We start from the raw sequence: 16,709 nt of genomic DNA, 5'->3' as shown, positions 1-16,709 counted from the left end.
AACAGGCAACTCTATGCCCTGGAGATAGCAAGGGATTTGTTATAATTAAATCAATGCACTTGGCTTGTTACAATGCAACAAGGGATTTCTTATAATTAAATAGCTTTTCTGTTGAACACAATCCTCAAAATGCACGCTGATGGTAACAAGAACAATTATCAAAGCATGATGCTTATATGGGTTTAGATAGCACATAATGATTTAATTTTGGGTTAGCTCTCAAGGGCACAAAAGCAACAATTACCTGATCAACGGCCCCATCTTACCCTCGTCTGCCTACCATAAAATTTTGATCTAAAGCAGAAAAGACTTCCGTATCTGATCATGAACAAATTCACAAGATTAGGGCCTGGTGGGAGGACAAAAGAAAAGAAAAGAAAAGAAAAAGAAAAAAAGGGCTTGAGGCCTTGTGGGGCCAAAGGCCTGGCTGTGGGCCACACAAATTTAAAATCTCATTTTTTCTAAGAGAAAAAGCCTCCAAGTGCGGGTTGCACAAGCATCTAATCATTTCAATAAACTCCAACGAGGTTGACCATAGTCAAAAGGTGACCCACCATTTTATTCCATGAGTGTGCACTGAAGACCAATAAAAGGGCACTAACCAAATGTAATAATGAAATATAAATTACAGATCTTTGAATGAAAATCATGATGCTCACTGAAAGAGAAGAAGACATGGGGCCTTTTCACACGTAAAAAGAATATTTTTATAATTGTTTTTACTAGTGGAAGGCACTCAGGAGGGGATGACACGTGTGTAAATATTGATAGCTAACAGAAATTGATCAACAGTCCACATTCAATGCAGAATGTGGTGTCCTGATGATGCAATCAAGTCCACATATGTGGGGCCTGTCTCAATAATCAAAACTGTTGATTTCATGGGCCTTATTGTAGATGGGAATGTTGAAAAGTCTAGTAGGTAGAAAGATTCTTACCCTCCTTACCGGTGGCTCAGAAATAGACGGTTACAAAAACAATCAGCAGCCCACTGAGATACATGCCCAAAAGTCTGTTGATTTCATGGGCCCTGACATGATGTGTGTTTTATCCACATCAGCCATCCATTTTTCCAGCTCATTTTAAGGCATGAGTTAAAAAAAATCACATCCAAAGCTCAAGTGGACCACAGCACAGGAAACAGTGGAGAAGTGGATGTCCTACAGACGATATGGTAGGCCCACAGGGTGCTGTATGACTTCACAAAATACTGCACTAGCTTTAGTCCTTAGGAGAGCATGACTTCTGCCAAATGCGCGATGTATGAGGAACATGCATCAGATCCACCCTGTCCACTGAATGTGCCACCACATTTTCACGTTAGATCCTCAAAATCAGTCTAATTTAGGACTTAGGTTGGCCACACCATAAGGAACGGTGCAAAATCATGCTTAAACCTCTAAATTCATGTGGTGTGGCCCACATGAGTGTTGGATGTCCTGATTTTCAGAGCGTATCTTCATCCTGGTTGACTGCATCAGATGAATAAGTTGGACGGCATATATATACCACAGCCGACCCCACTTAAGATTTTAATTGTGGGCGTTCCCATCTAAACTGTTCCCCATGGTGAAGCACACCTGATTTTTGACACTGCCTGATATTTGGGCCCCGGTCTAAACATACAGTGGCACACCTAATGGACGGTCCGGATGTCATCGACATGAAGTGGTTCCACCCACGTCAGCGAAAGGCATGCTCCCTTGGCTCTGCAAGTCATGAAAATTATCATGGCCTTGATGCCTTGGGACTCCAGGAACTACGTGGAATGCGCTCCTATCAAACGGATAGGAATCTGTACAAAGCTTGCCTGCGAACCATGGGGAAAATTCGCTCTGTCCAGGTGTGATCGTCAATGCTTAATACCGAGGCAAAAAAGTGAGTCAGATCCATTACTCACGTGGGCCACACCACAGGAAACAATGGGATGAGATGCTAACGGTAGATTTACGTGGGGTCATGGTCTCTTTAATCCTTACATAAATAGGGGAGTTCGATTGATCGAACTAGCTACTCGTCCGATCAAGTGAACTCTGGATTAAGTAAATTTATTTTTGATCAACAATTTTAAACAGGTTCGATCGATTAACTTTAGAGATTTGAGCGATTGACAAAATTTTAAAAATTCATGTTAACTATTTGGAGACTTTTGAGCATATTTGATTAATCAAACATGGGGAGCGCGATGTTATTCGATGATTGCTCGATTGATGCTTAATTGATTGACAACGCACTTAGTGCTAGGGTTTTGGGAAGGTTTTCGCATCTGTTAGTGGTTACATTTCTTTTACTTTTGTTTTCATAGTGGTTTTGTTTATTACTTTGTAACGTAATTATTTATTTTTATTTTTTTATTTTTTTTTATAAATAAAATCATGTGTTATTGTGCATGCTTTGTTTGCGTTTGTTTCTCGTTGTGTAATTTGAATTTGGTATTTGTTTTTGTAGTTCTTCAACAAGTGGTATCAGAGCTATACGCAAGCATTCAAGTTTAAATATGAAATATGATAATCAAATGATCTAACGTGAAGCGTGAAGTAGAAAATGAAAAAGTTCATTAGAAAAAATAATTTTAAATTATATAAAGTAAATATGAGAGGCCTTCTAGTTCAAAAAATATTACAACTTTGCACTCCTTGAAGCGTCTTATGATTATGACCGATAAATCGTGGAAAGAACTGGATGAAAGGATGAAAACCTTTATTCAATTATGCTCGGCGGATTGCGACTTTTATCATATTCTTGATCCAGTACTCTTGAGCACTACAAGTTATAGTGTTCCTAGTTACACTAGGATACTTAGCCTGATCCATTAATCTAAGCTATTTATTGGGTTGAATGCACATTCCATGGGCTATCAGGAAAACATCACACCAAATTGACAAATATCAACCATTTGGCAGTGTTTATAATGGACGATCAAAATTGTTTATTCAAAATGGGTCCAAACAACAATTTGATCAGCCCAATTTTTTTTTAATGGCTCATCAAGAATTTCATTTTATACAATGGTCCTTATTGCAAAATTTAAAAATAATTTTAGTCTGTATGCACTAATATTTGCACTACAAGTTTGGAACAAGTGTTTTGATCATAATTTATTATCATAAGGGGATGTATCAAATATAAACCTTTCTAGGTTAAACAACGGGTAGTTTTGTCCTAGTAAAACATACAAGTTCCACCTTGTCTACCTTGTCTCATGGTTACTTGCGTGGAGAAATGCTCCACTACTTTCGAGTACTTATAGTGCTCCTAGGTGCACCGGGACACTTAGTCCAATCCATTAATACAGACTATTCATTAGGTCCAATGCACATTTCGTAGGCTGCCATGAAAACATCACACCGTTTTGAGAAACACAAACCAATTTTCAGTGTACTTTAATATAATAGACCGTCGTCAAGATTGTTTATCCAAAATGGGTCCAATCAACGATTTGATTAGTCCATTGTTATGGTCCATCAAGTATATCTTAAAAGTCTAAAGAACTTATGTTAGGCAATTATATTCATTGGAATAAGGGATGGCTATAGAAAATAAGGCTAAACAGAGGGGTCAGATCATCCGCAACATTACAACATGTTAGTTGTGTTTCGGGGTTAATTAGACTGTTCAAATCAATTGATTGGACTGTCAAAGTGAACGGATGCGATTAGAAGCACTATAAATTATAAGTGCTATGAGTGAGCAGAGCATCTCCTTTGCATGTAACATCAACCTAAAGATGCCAAATCCAATACCATTGTGGGCCACCATGTTTTGTATATTATATCTGGTGCCTATTTTCCTTCTTGGCACATCAAAAAATCACGTCAGTCCAAAATTCACGTGGATCATGCCACAACATTGGGATTGAGAAGCCTACCATTATAAACCTTCCAAATTGTATGTATGGCTTTGTTTTGTATATTTCATCTAATCCATTATGAAGATGCGAGTAATTGGTGATAGATTTTATTGTGAAACATAACGGAATTTAAAGATTTTGAAATTAGCTCTTCAACTGAATTTGCCTATGCATAGCCTATGCTTCTTAGAATGACTATATATATATACACACACACATACACACACACACACGTTATGTATGTATGTATTGTCGATCTTTCATTGTAATACATCTCTCCTATATCTATTTTAGATAAAAAGATATGAGAGCTTCTGTCTATATCATATTAGGGGCTAGATCAGACAAGAGCTGTCCACATGGTGGAGCCCCACACAGGCAATGTGGACACGTGTAGACTTAATGGTGCGTGTGGGTGTGATCCACCGGCTCTCCCTTCCTCACTATTTTCTCTCTTTTTCTCGCTATAGAGGTGACATCCCTGGGAAAGTCCAAGCTCTCTTTTCACTCCCTATTAGATATGATCTTAAATAAAGAGGGGTTAGGCGTTTAAGAGGATGTATACTATATGGTGATCAGTCACCTTACAGATATCCATGTACCTTACTATGAATTATGTTTGTTTACCTTCATAATCCATGCACTCCAACCATCAAATCTCTCCACTATGCATGGTCATCATCCTTGGACAATTTCCACGCCACTTAAGGAATGGATAAAATTAGATTTCAACCATTGGATATTCATCAAGTATTATTTAAAATAAATCAAAGGTTAAAAACAAAAGTTAACGATTGAAAAACCATGGTGAACCAATTAGAAAATTTAAGGTGTTAACTGGCATTTTAGACACTTGATGGATGCTCCAGTTATTAAGATTAAGCACCCATTTATGTCCCAGGTAGACCAAATGAATCACCATGTTAGGTCCTGCGCACTTCGAGTACTTCGGGGGCCTTGATGAAGACACCTAATTACACTCACCTTTGGTTGGAAATATGGTAGCCTCGCAAGGAATGCTAAAACATGATTAATCAGAGCCTCTCCATCTACACATCCTCGGGTCATGAAGATTTGATGGATCTAGTGCAACCACAAGCTTGTTCAAGTTTGGGCGTGATGGATCTACCAATCTTGATACTTGTAAACAATCCTTACCAATGCAAATGGCCAAAGGCCCCATCCAAGGAACCATTTATGGCATACTTACACTCATATGGGTTAGGGAAGAAAGTAAACTGACACCAAGCCAACTCTAGTGGATAAAGACTGCTCATCTCAACACCAAGCTAGGCATCTCACATGAGATGACCATCCAATCATATCACATGTATGCTTTGGAACTTGTGTGATCATGGCCATGGCAATGAGATCCATTGATCACACCTTACCCTTGGCTACTAAGCCATTATGTTCAATCTCAAGTGCCTAAGAGCATGAAAAGCTATTGTAGACACCCCACCCAAAATGAGAAACACTACTCTTAGAACTTCATCTTAACTTTGATAAAACCAACTCTGGTTGACTAAAAGAGCATAAAAAATCGAATGAGTTAAATGAGAAGAGTCCTTGGCGTGTCCTGGAAATAACCAATGGACCCGATCGACAGATCTGGAACTTAACATATCAGATCCTGACTCTCTAACAAACAACTCTGATTATGTCTCATTCTGATAAAGTTGTCTTTGGCCAACCTAGGAGGCATAAAAAATCCAAATGGGTCAAATGGAAAGGGTTGTTGATGCATACCTGAAACAACCATCAGACCCGATTAGTAGGTCTAGAATCGGACAAATCATATGCTTGTCGATTGTCTAGTTGTAGACACCCCACCTCAAGCTGTTAAGCTAATTGAGTTTTGAACAAATAGATGGACAACCACACCCCGATCTAAACCATAACCGTATAAGCCTAAACCTTAGGAACCCCGATCCTAAACCGTATAGCAACTCAGTCCTAATAAGCCCAAACTCTGCCCATCCAACCCAGTTAACCTGGTCAACCTAACCTTAAACCCTAGGAACCCAAAACTCTAAAGCCTTGAGTCAATTCGGCGAGTCAAATCACTCGGTCAGCTTACCCAAGCCTAGAACCTAGTTAACTCACCTAATCAAACTCAAAACTAAGTTAGAACCGAAGCCCAAAACCAAGCTCAATTGGAGAAATGGCCGAAACCTCAAAGCACCAACCCTCACAGCAAAGCCTCCACACGCTTGGAGGATGCTGCATGCCAAAAGAAGAGTCCAAGTGGGGATCGGTGGCAGCCAGGTTGCCGTCGGCCATGTGGCACTCCCTCTCTTTTAAGTAGCATCCCTCAAGATTGTGGGTTGCTCATTTTTCAAACCTTAAGTGTGCGATTTGTATGCATTTATTCTTACACCCATCTCCTTAACCAAAATCACCATTTTACCAACGCATCCAACCCATGAGATGATGCCATGTGGTAATCTTTAATCTCACCCATTCAACCATATTTTGCCCTTAGGATCACCAGGAATTAAGGAAAATCGGGTTGGGAGACTATAAATAGCCGTCCCTCCCCTTCTCATTTAAGACACACTAATCGACACCCATTTCAAATCGCTTCTCATTTTAGAGAGAGAGCCTTAGCCACTAATCCATTCCTCCAACAAGGAGAGAGAGAGAGAGAGAGAGAGAGAGAGAGAGAGAGCCCAGCCCTGGTCTAGCCTAGCTTAGCCATAATCCATGCCTCCCAAGTCACCAAAGCTAAAATCTAAGCCACTCAACCTAAGCTTGTGACACTACCGTTCATCAACCTCTATCAGTTTCATGAAATTAGTGCATCAACATTGTGCAACATTCATTCCTCTCTCAACCCCCTGCTCCTCATATACATCAGTATTATAGTGCATTTGCATTATTTTCATCGCATCTAATTAGCGGGCGTATGCTCTATGGCTTTCCGATATAATCGGATCTTACCCATTAGAAACCTTAGCTAGTTAGCCATCATTTTAGCAAATGCATTGCATCCCATCGTTTCACCGTATCTGACTGGCGGGTGCATGCTATGAGACCTGCCAATATAATCATAGTAAGTCCACCAAATACCTTAGTTGGTTGGCTGTCATTTTTTCATAAGCATCCATACGACATCAAGCATCCTTTACACCATACACATGATCATTTCGATCATATGTTATGTGGCTTAACGATATATTCGAATCCTACCCATTAAAAATTCAGATTGATCAAACACCTCTACCACAACATCACATTAGATTTCCTATATCGCATTACATTTACAGCACGTGAGAACTACCCGTATTCTTTAGAAATTAGTCAGATCTTATGAAGTAAAGATCGTGCATTCATACGGTCAGAGTGGGTGCCTAACACCTTCCCTCTCTATAACTGCGGTCTTGTACTCAGAATTTCTATAATGTAAACTCATGAGTCATCTTAGGGTTAAGGATCTTCGGGTCCTTAATCTTAAGTGTTTCTACGAGCTTTAACTGACTGTAGAATTGTAATAATTAGTTAGTGGCGACTTTGGTCGTATATAACACCTTTACCCCCCATTATAAAAGCCCTCGAACGAGGAAGCCAATGGAAAGGAAGAGAGTATATCTTCAATACCCTTGAGGAATCCGCACTTCTCCATCCAGCGTCCAGACCAGTGCATCTAGAAACCTTGATCATGCCTTACTTTGATAAAATAGTCTCTATGCGACTCAGAATGCATTGAAAACCTGAACGAGTCAAATAGAAATGGTACCCGACACTTCCCAAAAACAGCCAATAGATCCAATTGGAAAATCCCAAATTGAACAAGTTCAATCTCAACCAAACATCTAGACTTCTCAAAATACTGTACATGTGTTAAGCACAAGACACTAAATGCAGTAAAAGGACTAAATAAACCATTGTTCACTGAATGACCGACAATCCACTTGGCATACTTCTAACTTTCAAAATTGGTGTCTAACACCTATTTTTTACAATTAGAAAAGTAATAAGGTGATGCCAACATCGATCACCCAATGAACAATGGTGGGAGTGCTTATAAAAAGGCCACAACAGTTTCCATTTGGGACATTTTGTTCACTATAGAGACAAAGGGATATTTTTATGGAGAAAGCCAAGTTAGGGAATTGAGCGTTTTAATGTTTTTGGAGAATTTGAAAATTCACGACAATGCCGATAGGCTGTTCGATCCAGCAAGGCATGATAGTCAACAAAAGAAGCTACTAAAAGTCTAGAGCAGGGTTGTGATCGGGAATATTCGATCATTCCTTTTGCTGAAAAGGATGTCTGGTCTCCCATTTTCCTTCTCATGTCTCAATCAATTCATATCACAATCAACTCCACACATCCCAATCGCTTTTTGAAGTTTCGTTTTACAAATATTCACTCTTTCCTTTCATTTCATTTGCTTGTTCGGAGTCCCCAGCTTTGCAAAGCAAGGCTAGGTTTACATTTTACTTCATTTGCATGCCTACCACCCCCAACTCTATGAAGCAAGGCTAGGTTTGCATTTTATTTTACTTGACTACCTTGAGCCCTTAGCTTTGTGATGTAAGGCTAAGTCCGTCCTTTACTTTATTTACCTGCCCTAAGCTATCAGCTTTGCGAAGAAAGGCTAGATCACTTGTTCCTTATTGCCTGCCCTGACCCCATAGGTTCTGTGAAGCAAGGCCAATTGTATCAATAGCAAAATTCTATTATTATTAAAAAAACTCCAAAATCCTATAAAGTAGAAACCACACGTGGCGCAAGTGAAAAAGGGTGTCTAACCTATTTCATTTTTCGTCATGGAAGCCCATACTTAAAATCTATAGTTACAAACCAAAGTACATGAGTTATTTTATTTAGAGAATTTTGCGATTCTCCAACTCTTAAAGTGATTCTACAATGTCTAGTCGGTCGTAGATTCTAAGTTACACTTGACTAATGGCAACTTTAGTCAAATACATTATATATGAGTCAATATCACATCGCAACTAGACAACAAAACAAAAGGAAGAGGGTGCATGCTCTGTATCGTTCACTATACATCTCAAACCCCTTATAAATATGTTCCATAAGTGTAGCACCCCAAAATTTAAGGGTCGAGTTGGAACTTGGCTCTCGAACTCCCGAGTGCCACATGTGCCCGGAAGAGCCTCAAATGCATATAAATATCAGGTATTAGAAGGCAATGGAGAATTAAACTAAGCATGCTTAACATATAAGCTAATTAAAAGATCCATGTGCTACTAATGAAATAAACAATCTAACATAAATCCATCATCCATAACATAAATCCAACTTCCATAATGTCATCAACTAGGGATCCAGTCCCATCCTCACATCATTCCCCAAAATGATTAGGGCTCTGGCCTAATCCCACTGTCATCCATCAAGCTAGTAGGGTCCGTCAAAAGTCTGAAAGTATGCTCGCTTCTCTTCGTCGTTCGCACCGACATCTTCAAGCGCATCCCGCTCCAGTGTTCCTGCATCTACACTAGATACTAGTTTGGTGTTTTAGAACACCGTCCCAGAGTGTGAGTGAGTAGCTAACTCAGTGGTACCATTAGCAATATGACATACAAATTATCATACATAGGATAAATTTAGTGAATATCATACATCATTGCATAACCGTAAGGAGCCATCCTTCTTTCTCACAAATACGACTAGGGCTCCTCAAGGTGATATGCTAGGTTGAATGAAACCCATGTTCAATAGGTCATCTATCTGAATATGAAGTTCCTCCATTTCATATAGAGGCATTTGGTAAGTTGGGAGGGAAATGGGCGTGGTGCCCGTCACCAAATCTATGGTGAAATCGATCTCCCGTCGGTATGTGCTTGAACACATCGACGTAGTCTCTAAAAATAGGCGTGCGTGTCAGTGAGAGCTCTTCACTGCCTTCTTCTAAGGATGTATAGCATAGGACTCGTTGCGGATAGTTGACCTGAACTGGAAATGTAAAGAGAGAGCTATCATCTTCGTAGATTGTCACTATCCGGTCCTCGCAATCGATCTCAGCTCTCATTGCGGAGAGCCAGTTCATGCCCAGGATTACTTTGTAATGGAAGACCTTCGTGACTATGAGATCCACCTGTATTCTTTTACTCCCCAAATTGATGGGGCAACCCCGACAGACGGATGTAGCTTTAGTGAAGGTTTTGGCTGCCGCTATAGTCCTTACTCTCGACATGGGAGTGGTCGGTAACCCTAGATTCTTGACAGTCATGTATGATATGAGTGATCTCGTGGACCCAATGTCCACAAGAAGAAAGACAGGGATACCTTGAATGTGTGACTTCAAATGCCGTGGGTGCAGTCGTGACTGCATCCACACCTTCAGCGGTTAGAGCATGTACCCGGGCTTGCTGTGGTCTATTGGGCTGATGTGTAGGTCGAGGCGGTAGCCTAGTTTAAGGTGCCAGTGACCTATGGATTTTTTGGGCCGGGCCCGTGACTCATGGAGGGGGAGCTAGCAATGCTTGTTGCGGTGGTCGGCTCATGCTTTGAAGGGGTACATAGTCATGGTCTCTCATCTTTGAGAAGCAATAAGCTTCCGAATGCCCCATCTTTTTGTAGTATCCGCAAACACGATTGGGCCGAGCGTATACGGGCGGAGGAGGTGCATGCTGGGGAGGCGAGCTTCGTTGCATCCTTCTTCCTGAGGAGGATGAAGACTGTCCTCCTAATCTTCCTCGTGATTCGGCTTGGATGCGCGCTCGGGAGACTCGTTCACTGTCCTACTCCAATTGCAAGGACATTTCCACCGACTCAGCATAGGTCCATATGTTCATACAACACATCTTGGTGTGAATACCAGCCCTCAGTCCCTCGACAAAGCGCCTCATCTGGGTTTCTTCATCGGCAACAATCTTGGGGGCATAGCGAGATAACACGGTAAACCGGTTCTCATATGCAGCCACTGACATTCCCCCTTGTTGGAGGCACATGAATTCGTTTTCTTTTTTGATCTGGTACATGCGAGGGAAGTACCTTTGGAAGAAGCGCATCTCGAAATCTTCCCAGGTCCAGACGAAATTGGCGGGGACAGTTCTTAGCACACTATCCCACCACATGTCAGCTTCCTTTTCGAACAGATAGGAGATCAACTCCACTTATTCCGCTTTAGTGTAGTGGAGGGCCCGGATTGCCTTGATGACCCGATTTAGCCAGCTCTTGGCCTCCTCAGGTCAATGTGTGCTGGAGAACGTGGGTGGTCTCAGCCTCTGGAAATGCTCAAAGAGATTATATGGAGCGGCTGATGTCCCGACTCGATCTGGCAAGGGTGCATTCATATGTTGGGCCATAGCCCCCACCAAAGTGTGTAGTGAGTGTTGTTGCTGCTGTATAACGTGTAGCATTTGTTCCATGGTGCCCATAGCTGGGGCCGCCCAGTAAGAAGAGGTCTCGCCTTGAGTTGATGGTGCCTCTGGGAATTGATCTGGTATGTCATTCCCGACGTCGAGTGGATTGGTTCTGCCTTGGCAACCTTGTTGCTCACTAGGGGCGGGGTGCCCTCTCTCATCTCTTCTGCCCAAAGTTAGACAGACTAAACGACTATCGCCTTGGGGTCTCATTGTCTTGACAGACATTTCCATAACATTTAACAATGTAAAATCCACAGATACAACATTTAGCGTATACGTATTTAAAGAAGAAATATTGTACAAGTATTTTTATTTTACTATAGCATCCCAACACATTACTCAAATATAGGCAACTTCATGTATTTCATTAAGCAAAATTGTCAATGTTACATATGTTAAAGCACTACATGTACAAAGACAAGAAATACATGGTCGCCAATTTACAAAACACAAAAGAAGGCTTTGAAAGCCTACAACTCAAGACAAACAAACTAAGCCTATCCAAGGCTATTACAAAAAGAAACACAACCACATTATTATTCTTCTAGTCCTCCAACTCTGTTGAAGTGGAGGTGTTCCCTTATCCTGCATGCAACACAGGAGAGCCTTCATCGTGCGAGACATCTTCTTCAGTCTTTGCCTCATGTTCTCTTGGTTCTCCTCGATTTTGGCCAGGCGGGCGTCTAAAGTGACCCAACCCTGGCGCTCAACATGAGCGGCTAGAGGCTCCCAGTTAGAGTCCTGGGCCTTGACTTCCTCCTCTTCCTTAGCTTCACTCTCTTCTTCCTTCTCGCTGTCCTCTTCTATCTCATCCCCGAACTCCTCCAATCGGGCCCTGTGCTGTTTAGGGCCTATCTTCATGTCGTTCAGGGTATTCTCATCAATCATTCAGATTGGGATGTGGCACTCTGCGTATTGCCTGTACCCATAATTATGGGTAATCTTGCAGATCAGTTGGCCAAATGGGAGAGACTGATTCTCCCAAAGGGATTGCACCGCCTTCACAATCTGAGTCAGTATAGGTGTGGGCAGGCAAACCTTCTTTCCCTGTCCCACTCGGTAGAGGAAGTCTATCATGAACCTAGTGCATGCCGTACGATTGCTCGACCTCGGATACACATTGTAGGTGCATATGTAGTGGAGTATGGGTAGTCGGGGGTCATATCCGTCGGTTTGACGCTGTTCTCACGTCTCCACTCGACCAATTGGCTGCACAAGTGGCGCGTGCGGCGGTCTCTGTCCCACCTATCTATAACGATATCCTCACTAGCATGAACGACACCGCGCTTTACCCCAAGGATGCATGCAATAATATCTACATCGACCCGAGCCTCCTATCTGCCTAGAGGAATGATAAATCCGAGGGGGTCGAGGGAGGGCTTCTTTATACGAGCATAGAAGGTCCATATGAGGTCCTCACTGCCTAATGCTTCCCTTAAAAAATCGGACCCTAACCATTCTCGAGAAGGTGGTCTAGAAGCGGATGCTCACAGAAAAGCTTCTCATCCACATGGGCCTTGAATACGGTTTCTGTATCTATCGTACTTAATGTTCAACGGTAAAGCCCTATCTGGTGGAATTTGGGGATCAAGGTCCCATTTTGACCTCTGCTCTGCGTCTATCTTTCTCTTGGGTCTTCTCTCTCGGCTTGGCTCTACTTCATTGGGGGCCGACTGCTTCTTCCCTATGAGGGATAAGAGCATGGAAATGGAGAAAATGGAGGAGGCAACCTCAAAAAGGGCCATGTAATGGAAATCCTTAGAAGTGGGGATGGCCAAGTGAAGAATCTTGAAGAATGAAGGTTGTGAGTCCCTTAGTGGAGGGGTTTTGAGCTCCAAGGGTCATGAATCTATGGGTATAAGGAAGGTTTGAGATGATTAGGGGTTGAAAGAAGATAAAAATGTCACATGCAAGGAAGGAGATGGGTTGAAAAGGTGAGAAATGAGGATTTGGAAGAGAGGGAAGAGTTTGGAGGGTGAGAAAGGGTTGGAAAAGGCTTGGAGGAGGGTTTTTAAGCTTAAAAAGGAGAAAGTAAGGGTTATTAGGGGTCCCCACACGTGGGAAGGGCCCCACATGGACGTCGGCTCGGTGGCGGTGGCGCCATGCTCTGGTACCAGTGGTGGCGCACCGCCACCCTCTGGTATCTTCGGCAGTGCGCCACCATTCGGCGGTGGCCCACCTTGGCCACATAGGCTCCCTGTGTGTTTTGGTTAGGCTCTGTGATTGTTGGGTCCACTCATCGCGGTTCAAGGACTTGATTTTTTTGCACAAATGGGGACTTTTAAGCTAAGCGTGCTAGCTCAGATGGGCTTAAACCTCTTAGACTTGATACAAACAACCTTTCGTCCCATCCTAGCTAGGATCCAATTGATCCTGCGTTGAGTAAGACTGCCGAACCCGTAAACTGGACTGTGGAGATTCCCTGAGTTACTTGCACAGCTCGGACCGATAAAGTTTAATCCTAGTCAATTCAGTTCATCGAGCTTCAGGTTAGAAGTGATTTGGATCACTTCGCGTAGTCTAAATTTTTTTATTCATGAGCCCTAGTCTAGTATTTTATTTTTAGGCTCACTAATGGCGTGATACTAGCTAGGATCCTACGACAGTCTCTAAGTTCGATTGCTCTCTTCTAAGTCGAAATTGCGTCATGTTAGGCCCACTACCCTAGACCCAGTTTAATCCAAATCATGCTTTGATACCAAGTTGTAATGCCCTGAAATTCAAGGGCCAATTAGGAACTCGGCTCCCGACTTCCCAAGTGCCACGTGTGCCCTAAAGAGCCTCAAAGGCATATAAATATCAGGTACTAGAAGGCAATAGAGAATTAAACTAAGCATGCTTAACATATGAGCTAAGTAAAAGATCCCTGTGCCACTAATGAAATAAACTATCTAACTTAAATTCATCATCTATAACATAAATCCAACTTCTGCAATGTCATTAAGTAGGGATCCAGCCCTATCCTCACATCATTCCCCAAAATGATTAGGGCTCTAGCCCAATCCTGCTGTCATCCATCAAGCTAGTAGGGTATACCAAAAGTCTGAAAGTACACTCGCTCCTCTTCGTCATCCGCACTGACATCATTCAGCGCGTCTCGCTCTAGTGTCCTGCATCTACGCCATATTCTGGTTGGTGTTTTAGAACACTGTCCAAGAGTGAGAGTGAGTAGCTAACTCAGTGGTACTATTAGCAATAGGCCACACAAATTATCATACATAAGATAAATTTAGTGAACAACATACATCATAAAATTCTAAGTACTGTTGATTAATGCAATGCATGGCTTAATAACATGATGCATGCTCCTCACCACCAACACTCCCTCAAGCAATGACATCTAACAATCGCAATGACTAAAACTCCCTCAGTTGCGACCTCGATTGCCGAATCGCCATAATAGATAATGCAATGTCATGTAATAGTTACCCCAGTTGATTAATTAGATTCATTCACCCAGTAGGTTAGGGAAATCGGAATACCCTTAGCAGAAGTATTACCTTAACATGACCGCGCGGTACAAGGGCCGTGGTCATATAACTCTCGTGATCATTAGCCCTCGTGGGTTCGTCAATCTCAAAATTCTTAAACTCAGACGAAGATAGTTGAGACTTTAATGTCCTACTCGCAGTCACTATGGGGAGGTCGTCACCCCAGCATAGGACGACAGCATGAGCACAGTGTCCCAAACCACCATCCCCGGCTCAGGAGTCTAGGTGCTCACTGGTCATTACGGGGGGCTCATCATCCCAGCATAGGCTGACAACATGGGCATAGTGTCCCATACCACCATCCCCAGCTCATGAATCTTGTAGCCATAAATCACAATTAACAGTGGGCGCAAAGGTCTTACGGTACTTCAGGTTCATACAGGCTTGTTCAATCAAGGTTAACACACAAGGGTGGCCGATTTATGAGCTAATATACCCCGAAGAGCTAAACCATAAACTGATCGGCCTGAGAACGACATCTCGTGTAGTCCAACTATGATCGACAACTTACAGTTTAACTAGTCAGGCTAGATTTACTTATGAGCTGATCCAACGGAAGGTCGCCCAAGTGATTCCAGTTAATCGACCAATCCATAAGGGTGTATGCACTAATAGTCATCATGTATCATTAAATTTAGGGATATTTCACACATGATAAATATAATTTCTGGGAGTTAAGTACCCAGACAGCAAATGCTAAACTGTACTAAATTTGTAAGGGTCATGTTCATCACGTTCCAACTATTTAACAAGATGGACAACCATACACCCATTCACAGTAATTCAATTTCACATATGCCAGCATGAATCATACAAATCAGTCATGTAGTGGGAATTGTATGCAATTAATTCGGCAATCTAGAAATTTGTCAACATTCGTTCCTATAATTTTTAGCATAAATGACATACAACAAGATTTAGCAGCAAATCAGCAATACTCAGAGAAATTGAAGGTTTACACCCTAATTAGACATGCAATTCAGCATTTCACGCAATTGGGGATGCTCAAGCCTAAACCTCTTCCCACATTTTTAGGAAATCCCTGACCTATAGTCCCAATCATGGATTCCAAAGAAATTCCAGCAATATGCAATAACAATTAATGCACCACATATATTCACTAGACCTACGCTAGGCATGATAATCGGTCATCTAAAGGTAATGGTCCTCACCTATTGTTGACCGGAAGTCGTTGAAATCGTCGTAACATCGGCGGGTTCGCAAACTCGACGTGCCGGGGCCTTGCATTACATGGAGTAGGGGTAAGTTGCATGCATGTTGTTAAAAACTAGATGTAGATGGATTGGAGCTCAATCTTACCTCAGTTTGAATGGGGTTTTTCTCCAACGGCGATTGGGTCAGCATTTTCCGGCCAATGGAATGCGTAGGTGTGGGGGTTTCCAAATCCCAAGCACCACTGACCCACAATCACCCACCCTATCACCTTTCTCTCTTCTCCCTTTTCTCTCTCTCCCTCTCTCTTTCTCTCTTTTAGCTGCTGGAGTTTATGGGAGTGAGAGAGAGGGCTAGATATAACTATCTAGAAATTTATTTCAGTTGGCCCTGCACGTTAGTAATTGCTTCCAATGGCCTTGTGGGGCCCATTCTGGTTATTGGGGCTGCCCTGATGTCTTCCTGACCCATCTGATTCGTGGGACACATGCCTGATGGCCCGATGAAGGGTTAGGCAAGGTTTTGTCAGAATAGTCCGATTTGTGATCAACGGTCACCGTTCCTCGATCAAGAGTCAGATTTTGTGGGCGAGTGCCATAAAATATTTCTAACCTTTGGTGTTAATTTAGAAGAGATCCAATGGTTGAAAAGTTTATATTCATTGACTCAAGTTATAGGGTCAATTGATTAAAATTTCAGTAATTTGGTTTTGAGTTGGGCGACTCGCGGTATACAAGTGTCGAATGGACAACACAACTTGTCCATTTATAGGCATTATCTGAGCTTGACGTCTATGATGGACCACAAGCCCAATGAGTCCCTTGGCCTCCTTAAGTTTCAGAATTTTCTGTCTTA

The sequence above is a fragment of the Magnolia sinica genome, chromosome 13, assembly GCF_029962835.1.
Source record: "Magnolia sinica isolate HGM2019 chromosome 13, MsV1, whole genome shotgun sequence".
NCBI classification, from domain to species: Eukaryota; Viridiplantae; Streptophyta; class Magnoliopsida; order Magnoliales; family Magnoliaceae; genus Magnolia; species Magnolia sinica.
This window is presented reverse-complemented; position numbering follows the sequence as displayed.